We start from the raw sequence: 14283 nt of genomic DNA on the forward strand, positions 1-14283 counted from the left end.
AGGTAAATAATAAAGCTAACAATATTAATTTCAAAAGCTCATCAGCTCACAATTGTTTCCCTTGTTTGCATGTGCACAAAGCATGAACCTTGTTCCAGGAAACGCTTGTCTATTTTATTGTACATATTAACATGGTGGGCTGCACACTTCCACCTCATAACAAACATGCATTTCCTTCCTGACAACTGGAGATTTAAGTGCTCACATTCATATTTCAATAGCATTAGGTTTAAATTTGATCAGTTAATCAGCTGTGCCTCCTAGATGTAAAAAGTGGAGGATTCGAAAACTAATGAAAGAAATGTATGCGATACAAAAATAATGTATTTCACTTTAACTTTTCTACTGAGAGATTAAAATCATCCACCACTGTTTCTCACAGGTTGAAAGTGAACCATGCCCTTTTGATCCTGAATCTTGGAATCAAAAAGTTGAAGAAATTAGCAAGTTTGGCGGTCTTCATTCATTTGACTCTCTAAGTAAATTTGTGGACCTACATTCCATTGTGAAAGCATCTGAAGAAGCAAAGTCTTGTGAGAAGCCTTTAAAATTGCCATCAAGGACAAGAAGAGAAACCACAAAACTGCAGAATCAACAAATATATTTTTTGTTAGATGATGGGACAACCAAACCTTTGAATGCTGTACAACACATAAAAAATCAACAGACTAAGAAAGTAACTGGACAAACCCATGGAATGAAGGCTGCTGTTTGCCCAGAAAAGTGTTTGATCACTTCCCAAACAATTTCACCTCACCACAGAAGTATGAAAGAATCCTTACACTGCAAGGACCTGGCTCAAGAATTGAAATCTGCCAGTATCAACGATTCAGCAAAGATTAAAATGAGTAATGACACCTTGTTACGTTTGACTGGTAAAGCATTGTTACATACAGAAAATAATGTAAATGACAGAGATGCTGCAATTGAAGGTTCTGTTTCAACTCCAAAGTTGGATGCTTCCTTCAATGGCAGAAAAGGGTCCAATACAAGTGCCACTTCGACCATGCAGGATGAATTCAAACCAGAATTCCCAACCACAGACTTAGGGAAAAGGGTAGATGCTAATACTTTGAAAATTTCTCTCAAAGCACTTGAGGCCCAAGAAACATCTATACACCCATCTACACCTTTGGATTCAGTCAAACATACACCTACACCTACACCTGTACCTACACCTGAGTATTCTTCACCTTCTTCAATCTTCAGAACTTCTCCTACTCCTTCATTTGATGATGAATACACAGAGGAAGATGCAGGTGTTAACTAATCAATAGAAGACAAAAAAATGGAAGAAGAGCCTTTGGAGGCTGGCAATGTCATCACATCAACGGATATTATCCAATACTCTGTTCATAATATCCCATCTATACAGAGTGATAACCACAATATTTTTGAAGAACGGAATTTAGAGGTAAATGAACAATTGTCACCAGATGAAACAGAACCTCTTGAAAGAGTTGGAACTGAAACCTCCAGTGTATAAAAAATTGATAACAATGGCGAAGGTAGGAAATGCTTCTGAAATATTAAATGCTATTTCATTTACTTGAAAATAAAATAGACTTCAGAAAATAATCATTAATATGTCCTTGGAGGATATTACTAAAGACTCTATTTGAGTTAAAGTTCAAAAGCAAAAAACTTATCTAGCATTACTTATAACTTTGGGACATCTCAAAGTATGTTACAATCAATGAAGTACTTATTTCAATGTAGTTACTGATAAAATATAGCAGTGAATTTGTACACAAGATCCTGCAAGCAACTTTGTGGTAATGACTGTATAACCTGTTTTAGTGGCGTTGTTTGAAAGATATTGGTCTGAACACTGGAAAACTCTGTTTCTGTTCTTCAAGGAGAAACAGGCCTTTTTATTTATTGTCTCATGAATGATCACACTATCTCTTAGTGATGCACTAGAATGTCAACATTGATTTTGTGCTCAGGTCTCTGGGCTGGTCCAGCCCCCAAACTTCTGAATCAGAGGCAAGAAAGGTGCCCGTTGAACCATGACTGATACCTTAAATAGTAATTTTACTACTTTCCTTCAATATAGTATGTAAATATATAACATTTTGCATTTATAAGTCATAGACTACTTAGAGGCCCAAGATCCTCTGAAAAATTAGCTGATCTTACTAATGACAGTCCTAAGGTTTAATCAATTTGCACGAATGCCCTGGGTCAAGGTAAAGAAGTATCAATTGGGATTCCTGCTCATGAACATAATACAGTGGCATCTGTCAGCAAGTGGTGTAAGTGGATGTTGAGATATCATTTTTATCATTAAGACAACCTGTTGACAATCAGCTTTATATCTTAGAATTTTCTGAATACTTTGGGATTTTTATTTAGTTTGAGAAATACTGAGCTACTCTTCATTCAGTCATTTTGGCCACAATATAATCCATCCATTCATAAGAAGAAACATTATACCAGTTTTCACTGCCAGCCTCTCCAAAGGCAGGCAGAAGTCTGCTTCTCTGTAGACCAGGACACATTTAAGTGCCGAGTCTGCATGGCAGAATGTGAACTTACTCTCAGGTACAGGTTTGAGACATCTCTTCTCTTATGAGAGTTATACTGCAGTGTCCCACAAGATGCCATGCACACCAAAATAGATTGCAGAGTGTTGATGCTGTGTAAGACAATATTCCTCAAGTTATAAGTGGGTTCCTTGAAACTTTGATCTATATGATTGAAACCTCTTGGAAGTAGCAATGCTTAATCCTCCTTAGCAGATTGGGAAGAGTGCCTTGTTGTCCGATGCAATGTCTCACGTGTTGACCTTGTGACATGCACAGCCTGCTGCACACATGTGCAGGGGTCTTTCCCCACAAATAGGTATTTCTGGCTTATCATCAAATGCACGTGAAACGCCTCTGTTGCTATTTGGGTGGATTAGAGCATGACAATCTTCAGGATGATTTTCTTCTTGGAATTGTTATTCTGAAGTGTCCAGCTGCAGAGAATAACTTAATTACAATTAAAAAACAGAACCAGTTTTGATACCAGTGAGCTGGATAGTAACAGGTGACAGTTTTCAGATGCATATTGAAGTTAAGAAGCTCAAGGAATATATTCTTACGTGAACAAATGGTTAAGTTACTATACATAGACCCTGCTATGGATTCACCTTCCTTGATAAAAAAAATCTCATGGTTTCAAAGAGATTACAATTTTATTCAGTCAGATTCTTCAACAAAATGACAGGCACGTTTTAATACCAGAAAAAGAAAGGCAGTCCACCAGCATTATACTTTGGGGCTACTTCATGGGTCATGTTTATTGAAATTTTGGGCCAAGTTGACTGGCCAGATACAAAGGTCACCATCTTAAACTAGCAAGTACAGAAAATTATTCAACTGATCTCCTATTTGATGCAGACATAACAAACATTTTTCCCATCTCTGGAGGTATTGAGAAAGAGAAAATAATTGGGTGGGTTGGCCCTGGTGAAATATTCAGCCCCTTTATGCCATCGCACCAATTAGAGACTTTCCTAACCCACCAACAATTAAGATCCTTGAATGGTCAATTAATGATCACTTAAAGACTTCATCTTGTCACCTCACCGACCATCAGCCTCTCTAGTAAGTGGGAAAAATGATTGCTTTCTCAACTGGCTTACCCCAGACTTAATGCCTATCAGGTTAGAGTGTGATCTTCATTTGCCCCAATCAATGGACAATTAGAGGCATAAATAGGGGTCAAGGCAATGGTTCTAAAGGCCAATCCCTGCACTTGCCTATGACTCCCAGCACATGACAAGCAAAAGGAGAAGCCCTATCTTCTCGCCATTGGATATCCTGGAACATAGGTCTTCATCAGTGATATTTCGGGCCCAGAAGCTGGTAGCATCTCATTGGGTAGAAGCTATTGTGCTGGGCACCATTGTCAAGGCCTGTGATTCACTAAGAAGCTCACTGAAGCTCTCTGGTCAGGCTCTGACAAGCAAATTAGCACATGACTCACTGAGCCAACACCTCTAATGCCCATCCCACACCTACTCTGAAAGATGGAAAAATCACAGAATGATACTTGCAATCCTTGAGTAAGGGCAATTTAAAGAAATGCTTTGTTTTGGGAGTTAGGGTTAAATTATTTGAAAAATGTTCACTGATATCTGAAAGATTGTAAAATCCAATACTTTCTTCATAACAAAGAATGAATTTTAAATAAGGGACATTTAATCTAAAGTGCTGTTTGAAGACATCCCACAGTATTCCATGTCATTCGTGGACATGGATGGATTGCCTGGTTTCAATTTATCTGGGTGTTTGCTGGGAGTTTTAATTGCAGCTTAGATTGTGTAGAGTACAGTTCACTGAGAGAAGAACCAAAGTAAATGGCAGTTAATTATGCTTGCATGAGTAAAAGCTAACTTAATGATTCATTGTATGGAATGTAATAGGGATTCATCTCATTTTAGATTTCATGAGGGAAATGAAATTGGAAGATTGCCTAGTTTGAAGCTAGCAAAAAATCCTGAGTTCAAATAGTCTTTGAGCAGAAGAAAGCAACAAGCTGATTATCTTGGAAGTATTGAAAAAGTAACCAGAACAAGGGACTGAAGCCTCCATGTGTCAAGAGTTGATAAATGAATGTGTTATCTCTGAAAACAACGGAGGTTGATGAAAATTAAAGTAAATTCCAGAAGACTGTGCCATTCTTATGGATGGTCCCTTCTAAAGTAAATTCTTATATATCCATTTGCCATATAAGGAAACAGCTTAGGGGAGGTAAAGAGTAAAACTGAGTACATAACATTAATTGTTCTAAACCATGTTGTTATGACAATCAGGTCTGTTTAGTTCAGTTGATTGGACGCTTGGTTTACGAAGCAGTTTGATGCCGACAGTGTCGTTTCAAAATTCCCTCACTGGCTGACGTTACTGTGAAGGACTCTTCTTCTCAACCTCTTCCATCACCTGAGGTGTGGTGGGCCTGAGGTTAAATTACCAGTCGTCTCTCTCTAATGAGATAGCAACGCTATAGTCTGATAAGACTATGGCGACTTGATTTGTTAAATTAATAGTGCTTGATTTATTTAAATTAAAAAAAATTACAGATTCTTGAATCTGAAACAAAAACAGAAATTGCTGGAGTTACTCAGCAGCTCTAGCAGTTATGTGGAGAGATAGCAGGGTTAATGTTTTGAGTCCAGTTCTGAGGAAGGGTCGCAAGACTTGAAATGTTAACTCTGCTTTCTCTCCACAGACACTGCCAGAGCTGTTGAGTTTCTCCAGCAATTTATGTGTATGTGTCTTATTTTATTTCCATCTGTTACAAGCAGCAAAGTTGTTTTTATTTAAAAATGTGAAATCTTGTAGCATAGGTTTATTGTTTAAAATGAGGTGTTCAGATTTCTCTTAAAATGTTAACAGTGCCTTAGAACATAATTAGAGTAGGAATGTAAATACCAGAGTCAGATCATTATTCAGTTGATTCCCCCAAGTCCAGTGTGCTCCTGCAGTGGCCTGTGTCAGACCAATGTCATGACAAGCGAAGAGGTTCTCCCTGAAAGAGGGGAAGAGAAAATAATATTACTGGTCTGTACTTAGTGTTACTTCACAACTGTCTATAGAAAGCAACACTGTAGTTGTATCTCTGTAGTTCATGTGCCAATTGCCCTAGCAGCAATTAGATGGACTTGAATAATTATTTTGAAACATTGCACAAAATATGAAAGTCCAAATTGCATTACCTGCACAGTAAGATCATTGCCAAATGTTTAACCTGCTGCTTCTTCACTCTATTACAGATAGAGATTCCAATGACTCATAGACTCATGTGTTACCCTACTGTGCCCTGATTGCTTCTACACCCTCTCACCAGGAAATGACCTGCTACCACAATCTCCAAATATTTTGATAGTTTCTAGATTGTCCATGCTTAATACAAGCACTCTTCTTAATATTCAGTTAATTACGTGCAATAAAGACTTCACAACATCAACAATTTTCATTTCTAAGTGCATCTGGTTTACTTTTGTTTCCAAGTTCACACTTAATTTGATGTGTCATAAAGTTTAAATTCACTAAGTGATTGCCTGACTTGCTTTTCTTTTATCTTGCCTTATCCTGTTCATACTGATACATATTAAACATTAAAATCAGAAGCATACTTGTAAATTTTCCATGTTGGAGAAAATGTTGAGCAGTAAGTTAAGATTTATCACATCATTAAACGTTCAATTACAGAGATTCAAGATGGTGGTGACCCAGCAAGTCTGAATCTGAAGTGGTCTGCCTCAGGAAACGTGGGGCACCCGTCTTCACCACACCCTTTAAATCATTTTAGATAGCTTTTGCCCAGCACAGTTAGTCATTTTACATCAAACTTGGACAGTTTGGTGTTGTTTTTAAAATGACTAAGGGCAAAATTTCCCGCCATTCGCAACAGGCAGGGACCTCTTCCCCACCCCCCTCCCGCAGCAGGCAGAGATGTACGCAGGCGCTTAGTGGGACTTACTTGCAGAGGTGAGCCTGATCTCCGTGATCAACAAACTCCAAGAAACGATCGTCGCCTTCATCGAAGACTCCAGGACCAGGTGGGAGTCATTCTCAGTCATGCTGCAGAAACATGACCGAGAAATTGAAAAACTTGAACAGCACGTCGGAGGGTGGAGCAACGGGCCGTGGCCTCGGAGACGGCTGCCAGGTCGTCAGTGGGTCGGGTCTAGGCTCTCGAGCAGCGAATCCGGACCCTGGAGGAGCACATCGACGACCTCGACAATCGGGGCCGTCACAAAAATATTCGGTTGCTGGGCCTTCCGGGCCCGGGTCAGATCAGCACCCCTGCCAGGTTCTATTCTGGCTCCAATGTTATAGAGATAAACAAATGCTTCTGGAAGCCTCCAGAGTCCTGGGGAAGAAACCCCAGGCCATGATACATAAGGGTTCCAGGATAATGTTATTTCAGGATTTTTCCCCAAACGTGGTCCGCAAGAGGAGGGCATTTGATGTGGCAAAGAAGCGTTTAAATGACTAAATATTTCGTACACTATACGTTACCCGGCAATGCTGTGCTTCAGCCACGAAGGATCCACATATAACTTTGGATCACCGGACAAAGCTAAAGAATTCTTGGGGGAGGATTCTGGGTAATCCAAGATGGAGGACGGGAAAAGTTTCTGGCTGTAACAGCTGCTTTTTTGAGGTATTTTAGGTGCTGGAGGTGATTTCCTCGAATTCCAAGAGCAGCAATTATTGTTTTATATGCTGTTGCATTGTTTTGGAACTTTGGGAAAAAAGGCAAAACAACAGCAGTTTTAAAAGGGAGAAAGACAGACAAAGGAAGCACATGGTGAGGACATTGCAGGAAAGAGAGAAAGAAAGAAAAAGAGAGAGAGAGAGAGAGAGAGAACACATGCACAGTTACTGCCTTTGCTGGTTGAATTCATGTATCGTTGGACATCGGAGTGCATCTGGGAAAATGAACAAACAGTGAAAATTGGAGTGCATCTGGGAAAATTCACAACTGATCTTGGAGGAACTGGTGGGCGAAATTCACAGCACAGAATCAGATAAGTTAAGCATTGTTTTAAGTGTGGCCTACAGAGAATCTGCAGTAGTGAGTAGAGTGGGTTCTTTCGTGATTATATGTTTTTAGAGATATGTCTCTTGATTAAACTTAAAATAAGCCATAACTATTAATTTAACCTGGGGCAGTGTTTGTAGAGGAATAAGACGGTGTTAATTTCTGGATCTGTAGATTATGAAGGAGCAAAAATGGCCTTTAATATAGTGATATGTACTTCTTGTCAGATGTGGGAGTTTAAAGAGAGTTGAAGGGTTACTGCGGATTATATCTGCCATAAATGCTGTTGGCTGCAAATCTTATCAGATCAAATGGATCGATTGGAGAGACAGTTAGAAGCAATGGGGAATTTGCAACAGCAACAGTATGTGATGGATGCCAGTTATAGGAAGGGGGGGGGGGGGGAAGTATCAGATACAGTCACATAGATGGGTAGTCACAGGAAAGGTAAGAGAGGTAGGCAGCTAGTGCAGTAGTCTTTATTGGATATACCCATTTCAAACAGGTATGCTGTTTTGGAAAATGTAGGGAGTGATGGATTCTCAGGGGAACGTAGCACGAACAGCCAAGTTTCTAGAATTGTGACTGCTCTAATGCAACGAGGGGTACGTCAGGATCCAAGAGATCAATTGTGTTAGGGGATTCTGTAGTCCGAGTTACAGACAGACGTTTCTGTGGCCAGCAGCGAGAAAGCAGAATGGTGTGTTGCTTCCCTGGTGCCAGGATCAATGATGTCTCAGAAAGGGTGTAGAATGTTCTCATGGGGGAGAGGGGCCAGTAAGAGGTCATTTTCCACATTGGAACCAACAACATAGGAAGGGAAAAGATTGAGATTCTGAAGGGAGATTACAGGGAATTAGGCAGAAATTTAAAAAGGAGGTCCTCGAGCGTAGTCGTATTGGATTACTCCCGGTGCTACGAGCTAGTGAGGGCAGGAATAGGAGGATAGAGCAGATGAATGCATGGCAGAGGAGCTGGTGTATGGGAGAAGGGATCACATTTTTGGATCATTGGAATCTCTTTTGGGGTAGAGGTGACCTGTACAAGAAGGACAGATTGCACCTAAATTGGAAAGGGACTAATATACTGGTAGGGAAATTTGCGAGAGCTGCTCTGGAGGATTTAAACTTGTAAGGTGGGGGTGGGACCCAGGGAGATAGTGGGGAAAAAGATCAATCTGAGACTGGTACAGTTGAGAACAGAAGCGAGTCAGTCAGTCAGGGCAGGGACAAGGTAGGACTAATAAATTAAACTGCATTTATTTCAATGCAATGGCCCGAATAGGGGAGGCAAATGAACTCAGGGCATGGTTAGGAACATGGGACTAGGATATCATAGCAATTACAGAAACATGGCTCAGAGATGGGCAGGACTGGCAGCTTAATGTTCCAGGATGCAAATGCTACAGGAAGGATAGAAAGGGAGGCAAACGAGGAAGTGGAGGGGTTGACATTTTTGATAAGGGATAGCATTACAGCTGTGCTGAGGGAGGATATTCACGGAAATACATCCAGGGAAGTTATTTGGATGGAACTCAGAAAGAAGAAAGAATGATCACCTTATTGGGATTGTATTATAAACAATATTTCCCTAATAGTCAGAGGGAAATTGAGAAACAAACTTGTAAGAAGATCTCAGCTATCTGTAAGAATAATAAGGTGGTTATGGTAGGGGATTTTAACTTTCCAAACGTAGACTAGGACTGCCATAGTGTTCATGGTTTAGATGGAGAGGAATTTGTTAAGTGTGTACAAGACAATTTTATGATTCAGTATGTGGATGTACCTACTAGAGAAGGTTCAAAACCTGACCTACTCTTGGGAAATAAGGCTGGGCAGGTGACGGAGATGTCAGTGGGGGAGCACTTTGGGGCCAGCGACCATAATTCTATTTCATTTTAAAATAATGATGGAAAAGGATAGACCAGATTTAAAAGTTGATGTTCTAAATTGGAGAAAGGCCAATCTTGATGGTATGAGGCAAGAACTTTCAAAAGCTGATTGGGGGCAGATGTTTGCAGGTAAAGGGACGGCTGGAAAATGGGAAGCCTTCAGAAATGAGATAACAAGAATCCAAAGAAAGTATATTCCTTTTCGGGTGAAAGGAAAGGCTGGTACGTATAGGGAATGCTGGATGACTAAAGAAATTGAGGGTTTGGTTAAGAAAAAGAAGGAAGCATATGTAAGGTATAGACAGGATAGATCGAGTGAATCCTTAGAAGAATATAAAGGAAGTAGGAGCATACCTAAGAGGGAAATCAGCAGGGCAAAAAGGGGACATGTGATAGCTTTGCCAAATAGAATTAAGGATAATCCAAAGAGCTTTTACAAATATATTAAGGACAAAAGGGTAACTAGGAAGAGAATAGGGCCCCTCAAAGATCAGCAAGGCGGCTTTTGTGTGGAGCCACAGAAAATGGGGGAGATACTAAATGAGTATTTTGCATCAGTATTTACTGTGGAAAAGGATATGGAAGATATAGACTGTAGGGAAATAGATGGATGTATTTGGAAAGGCAAGGACTGATTAGGGATCGTCAACATAGCTTTGTGCAGGGAAATCATGTCTCACAAACTTGATTGAGTTTTTTGATGAAGTAACAAAGAGGATTGATGAGGGCAGAGCAGTAGATGTGATCTATATGGACTTCAGTAAGGCATTCGACAAGGTTCCCCATGGGAGACTGATTAGCAAGTTTAGATCTCACAGAATACAGGGAGAACTAGCTATTTGGATACAGAACTGGCTCAAACATAGAAGACAGAGGTTGGTGGTGGAGGGTTGTTTCTCAGACTGGAGGCCTGTGACCAGTGGAGTGCCACAAGAATCGGTGCTGGGTCCTCTACTTTTTGTCATTTACATAAATGATTTGGATGTGAGCAGAAGAGGTACAGTTAGTAAGTTTGCAGATGACACCAAAATTGGAGGTGTAGTGGACAGCAAAGAGGGTTACCTCAGATTACAACAGGATCTTGACCAGATGGGCCAATGGGCTGAGAAGTGGCAAATGGAGTTTAATTCAGATAAACGCGAGGTGCTGCATTTTGGGAAAACAAATCTTAGCAGAACTTTTACAATTAATGGTAAGGTCTTTAGGGAGTGTTGCTGAACAAAGAGAGCTTGGAGTGCAGGTTCATAGCTCCTTGAAAGTGGAGTCGCAGGTAGATAGGATAATGAAGAAGGTGTTTGGTATGTTTTCTTTTACTGGTCAGAGTACTGAGTTCAGGAGTTGGGAGGTCATGTTGCGGCTGTACAGGAAATTAGTTAGGCCACTGTTGGAATACTGCGTGCAATCCTGGTCTCCTTCCTATCGGAAAGATGTTGTGAAACTTAAAAGATTTCAGAAAAGATTTACAAGGATGTTGCCAGGATTGGAGAATTTGAGCTATAGGGAGAGGCTGCACAGGCTGGGGCTGTTTTCCCTGAAGCGATCGAGGCTACGGGATGACCTGATAGAGGTTTACAAAATTATGAGGGGCATGGATAGGGTAAATCGGAAAAGTCTTTTCCCTGGAGTCAGGGAGTCCAGAGCTAGAGGGCATAGGTTTAGGGTGAGAGGGGAAAGATATAAAAGAGACCTACGGGGCAACTTTTTCACACAGATGATGGTACGTGTATGGAATGAGCTGCCAGAGGAAGTGGTGGAGGCTGGTACAATTCCAACTTTTAAGAAGCATTTGGATGGGTATATGAATAGGAAGGGTTTGGAGGGATATTGGCCAGGTGCTGGCAGGTGGGACTAGATTGGGTTAGGACATCTGGTTGGCATGGATGGGTTGGACCAAAGGGTCTGTTTCCATGCTGTACATCTCTATGACTCTCTTAAATAGACTGCAGGACTTACATCGTATTGATAAGGATTTTATTTTGCCTCCCCCTGTCTACCCTTCTCTATCTCTTTTGGGTGGGTGGAGGGGGGGGGTGCTTGTCCATTACTCTGTCTTTTGTTTCTTTTTTACAGGTCGTGCGGCTTATTCGATTTGTGTGTGTGTGTGTGGGGGTAGGTGGGGGTGGTTTGTTATGTTTTACCTGTCTTTAGCACGAGGTTTTCTTCTTTTGTCATTTGACTCAGTCACCTAATACTCACGGGGATTGTAACTTTGTAGTTTTATATAGTTATATTTTGTATTACGCTTGTTAAATGCACCTAGGTGTTGGTGTGGGGGGTGGATGGGTCACTCACTTTTAACTTTGGTTTTATAGAACACTTGAATTTGTCTACTCCATTCTATAATGCTTGGGCCAAGGGCAGGGCCCTAGTTTGGAGAGGTTATGGTGGGGTTATTGACAGGTAGTCATGCCCCCTGGGAGCAAGGGGAAAGTCTCCCTTCAAACATGTTTTGTGTTGTTTTTTTTTACTTAGGATTAGTTTTTAATTGTGTTGGTGTAAATGTTTTAAAGAATTCTTTCATTTGTGAATTTTCTATGGTTTTTATTCAAAGTATCTTGGGTGGGGTTCTTCCTCCTGGGGGGGGGTCTCGGGCAGGCCTGGACGATCATGGCTAACCATTCGCTTAGGTAGTGCACCTGGAATGTCAAGGGGAGTAATTCACCAATCAAAAGGAAAAAGATATTATCAAGTCTCGAAAAAGAAAGGGTTGACATAGCTCTCTTACAGGAGACACATTTACTCTACAAAGAGCACTTAAAGCTACAACAGGGTGGATTTGGTCAGGCTTTTTTCTCATCTTTCAGTTCAAAAAGGAGAGGAATAGTTATTCTCATTCGGAAGAATCTTCCTTTCCAAATGTTAAGCCAGATAAAAGAAGAGTCTGGACGGTACATACTGATTAAAGCCCTAATATATGGAGAAGAATATGGAATTTTGAATCTTTATTGCCCCCCGGTGCACCCCTTTAAATTTGTAATGGAAGCGTTTTCTAAGTTAATAGCCTTTGGGGCCTGCCATTCAATTATAGGACCCAGAGACAGATAGAAAACCTAAGAGCACTACGGGTATATCTCTTAAGTCTCGACAACTGGCAGACCTGAATCAGGAGCTAGGGCTAGTAGATGTGTGGACGTGCCTTCACCCTCAGGGTAGAGACTTTACTTTCTACTCTAACCCACACAAGTGCCATACCAGAATTGATATGCTTTTTGCCCCCTTGACCCTTCTGAATTCCATAGTGTCTTGTAAAATAGGTAATATAGTTATTTCTGTTCATGCTGCAGTTTACATGGAAGTCAAGACTAGGGACGTTGGGATAGGCTCCTGACATTGGCGTATGGATCCTTTCTTATTGAAGGATAGCAAATTTATAAAATACTTTTTGCAGGAGTTCAAAACCTTTTTGGAAATTAATTTAGGTACGGCCAGTAACCCATCGACGATGTGGGAGACCATTAAGGCTTATGCATGAGGTTTGGTCATCTCATATTCTGCGACCCAGAAAAGACAAAAGGGAGAACAACAGTGCCTGCTCAAGGCTCGCTTGAAGGCAGCTGAGACAGCATATGTTGATAGACCCTCTATTACTAAGCTACAAAGGATCACAGCCCTTAGGGCAGCCTTGAATACCGCACTTACTCAAACGGCAAAGAGGGAAATATTATTCGCAAAGCGGAGATTATATGAATATGGTGACAAGCCTGGTAGATACCTAGCATACCTTGCTAGAAAAAAAAGGCTCCTCAAGCTATTATGTCCATTAGAGAAAGTGCTGGTACCTTGACTTGTGATTGTAAAAAGGTTAATACGGCCTTTCGAAAATTCTATTTTGAACTGTATAAATCGCAGGACTGTGAGGATAGAACTGAGAAGATTGAGTACTTTTTTAAAAACTTGGCCTTTTCGGGTCTAACCTCAGAGCAGATATCGATCTTGAATGTCCCTCGACTACCCAGGAAGTTCTCGACGCAGCTAGACAGCTCCAGAGTGGCAAAGTGCCTGGACCAGATGGATTCCAGATTGACTTTTATAAAGAATTTATAGGGGAACTGGCTGGGCCACTCATAAATATGTATAATTATTCACACAGTCAGGGCTGCCTCCCGCCTTAATTGAGAGAAGCAAATATCTCTCTCATTCTTAAGAAAGGAAAGGCCCCAGAAGATTGCTCATCATATAGACCAATATCTTTGCTAAATGTTGATTTCAAAATTCTCTCTAAAATGTTAGCGTTAAGATTGGAGAGGGTCTTACCATACATCATAAAAGAGGACCAGACATGGTTTATAAAGGGCTGCAGATCAGCTAATATTAGAAGGGTCTTAAACATGATACAAGCCTGTCAACAGGAAGAATACTGGGGTTGGTTGACTCCTTGGATGCGGAGAAGGCATTTGATCGGGTAGAATGGCCATATCTTTTTTGTACACTGGAATGGTTTGGTGTCGGAGAGGTATTTTCTAAATGGGTATCAGTATTATACAATGACCCCAAAGCTGCTGTGATCACCAATGGTCTATGTTTGGATAGCTTCAGTGTTGGTAGGTTCTGGATTAGTGGTGCTGGAAGAGCACAGCAGTTCAGGCAGCATCCAGGAAAAGCGAAATCGACGTTTCGGGCAAAAGCCCTTCATCAAGAATAAAGGCACAGAGCCTGAAGGGTGGAGAGATAAGCTAGAGGATGGTGGGGGTGGGGAGAAAGTAGCATAGAGTACAATAGGTGAGTGGGGGAGGTGATGAAGATGATAGGTCAGGGAGGAGAGGGTGGAGTGAATAGGTGGAAAAGGAGATAGGCAGGTAGGACAAGTCCGGACAAGTCATGGGGACAGTGCTGAGCTGGAAGTTTGG

The 14283-nt window shown here is 41.0% G+C and overlaps 1 long non-coding RNA gene across 1 annotated transcript in view; it reads right to left on the bottom strand.

The window, feature by feature from the left end:
- Positions 1-589: 589 nt before the first annotated feature.
- The window catches only part of LOC122554777, a 22360-nt gene continuing 8666 nt past the window's right edge, over positions 590-14283 (bottom strand). The window contains exons 2-4 of the long non-coding RNA XR_006313076.1: positions 6478-6578; positions 5427-5523; positions 590-2965 (exon numbers count right to left, since the gene is read on the bottom strand). This is a non-coding gene — a long non-coding RNA (uncharacterized LOC122554777). The remainder of the gene's footprint in view (positions 2966-5426; positions 5524-6477; positions 6579-14283) is intronic.

This window comes from Chiloscyllium plagiosum, chromosome 11 (assembly GCF_004010195.1).
Source record: "Chiloscyllium plagiosum isolate BGI_BamShark_2017 chromosome 11, ASM401019v2, whole genome shotgun sequence".
NCBI lineage: Eukaryota > Metazoa > Chordata > Chondrichthyes > Orectolobiformes > Hemiscylliidae > Chiloscyllium > Chiloscyllium plagiosum.